The sequence below is a fragment of the Benincasa hispida genome, chromosome 9, assembly GCF_027475165.1.
Source record: "Benincasa hispida cultivar pf3 chromosome 9, pf3_genome.v1.1, whole genome shotgun sequence".
NCBI classification, from domain to species: Eukaryota; Viridiplantae; Streptophyta; class Magnoliopsida; order Cucurbitales; family Cucurbitaceae; genus Benincasa; species Benincasa hispida.
In genome coordinates, this window is record NC_143486.1 from 1791853 (window position 1) to 1793909 (window position 2057).

At 42.3% G+C, this 2057-nt stretch overlaps 1 non-coding gene across 1 annotated transcript; it reads left to right on the forward strand.

Annotated features, from left to right (window-relative positions):
* Positions 1-589: 589 nt before the first annotated feature.
* On the forward strand, positions 590-696 carry LOC120087402 (small nucleolar RNA R71). Its single transcript, XR_005484540.1, has one exon. It is a non-coding gene; the product is annotated as a small nucleolar RNA R71 (small nucleolar RNA).
* Positions 697-2057: the final 1361 nt, after the last annotated feature.

Consider the following 2057-nt stretch of genomic DNA (forward strand, 5'->3'; position numbering starts at 1 on the left):
TCTAAGGACGAAGATTGTGGTGTCTGCGAACTGCTAGCTTGGTTATGCATTAGACCTTTGGTTCACAGGAAAAATCCGGGTGACCTTTCTTTTTGCGCCACTGGTTAAAAGGTTTGTTGTTGATTTTTCCATGCGAAATTAGGGTGGTTTCTCCACCCGAGGTTGTACGTTTTGGAATAGGGGTTGTTCTTTATGAATCATACTAACTGCGGATTTCTTGGGCATTCTTCCATCGGATGAGCGTCTCCACAGATAACACAACTTGCGGTCGTCTGAACAATTGTGTTGACCTGCCCTTTTTTCGCTCCCGTGCTATTAATTGCGATGCCTTGTATCAAACTCATTATCGTAGACATTTGGTTCTGAAGGCATGCTATGGCCCCGTTGTTCACGTCACTATCTTTAATTCTTAATCTTTGATCGCTTTCTTGCCAGTCCTCGTGATTTTTGGAAATGTGATCAAGTATATTTTTGGCCTCCTCATATGTTTTGTCAAGCAGACCACCAGCTGCTGCCACATTGGCAGCGGTCTACAAAGCAAGGTTCAATCCTTGATTAAAAAAAAATCTCCATCTGCAAGCAGTCTGGTAAGCCATTATGTGGACAGTCTCTTACCAGCCTCTTAAACCTCGCCCAAGCATCGCCGAGCGATTCGTCAGTTTTTTGTTCAAAATTCGTCATTAATTTCCTTCTCCTGGCATTCTCGGTTGGTGGGAAATATTTCTTCATGAACTTTTCCACGACTTGTTCCCACGAAGTTATCTCTCCCGGTTCGAGAGAGTACGCCCATTTTCGTGCCTGATCACACAGAGAAAATGGAAACAAAATTAGTCGAACTTCTTCGGTAGAGATATTCGGGAACACAAAAGTGTTACAGATTTCTATGAAGCTCCAGAGGTGGGCGTGCGGGTCCTTGCCACGCCTTCCTCCAAATTGCCCAGCAGTCTGGATCATCTGCAGCATCACCAGTTTCATTTTGAATCGAGATCCATCAAGGGCAGGCCTCATGATTCCTGGGGAGAAATCGTAGAGGTTGGGTGATGCATAGTCCCAAATGGGTCTATTACGATCGTTTGCCAGTAGGATTGGATTCGCCATGACATTGTTTTTATTTGGTGCTTCGTTTCCAGGCTGCTTTGCCATGTCGTCTTTATCTGGTTGTTGTTGTTGGCAGCTATCTCTCAATCTTTGTCGGAACATCCTCTCAATCTCTGGGTCATAATTTGCCAAAGATCGAGAGCTACAAAGAGATCAGAAAAATTACCGTTAGCACACTGAATTGCCGAAGTCCCCAGCAACGGCGCCAAAAAATTGATGCGTTATTTTATGAAATGAATTGCAGTGATGTGAATGCATTGTGCAACAAGTTTTCTCAGCAGAATCTAAGTATAAATCCTACTGAGTTTCCTGGCAAGTCCAGGGTCAAACTCAGGGACCAAGGAAAACAGTATGCGGTGATAATTTTTAAGAAGTCTTTGCGGTAACTAGTAAATCAAGAGTTGTTTTTGGGTTGTTGTTTGCGGTAATAAAAAGTATGCGGCGAAGTTAAGACAAGAGTTAATAATATGGAAGATGTGATGAATATGCAGGGAACGGGTTGAGAAGGGGTTCAACTAACACTTCCTAGGATGCGTTCATATTATGCGATCATGCAACACACATACAATAGAAAATCATCTCTCAATGCAAATGCTATAGCTTCTAGTTCTAGAACGCATGCGATATATGCGATAAGTCTATAGGACCTACACATAAGCCTCTGTTCTTATTTATGCGATGAAAAATGACACACACTCAAACAAGGTAACTACATAATATCATAACCTATCTCTAGGGTGCATGCGATGCATGTTGGCAAACAGAGCTTATCTCTAAGTCCTTATCTCTTGCTTATGCAGATCTAATCTTACTCTCTCGAGTCTAGATTCTAACCTAGTTCTTTCAAGTCTTAGGTTTTTTCTTTAGACTCTCTCTCGAGTAGCTTTAAAGGGGTGTTGGGCGCAACATAAGACAAGATAACCACATGTAATAAAGATCCTAGGTCATGTTAGCTTAGT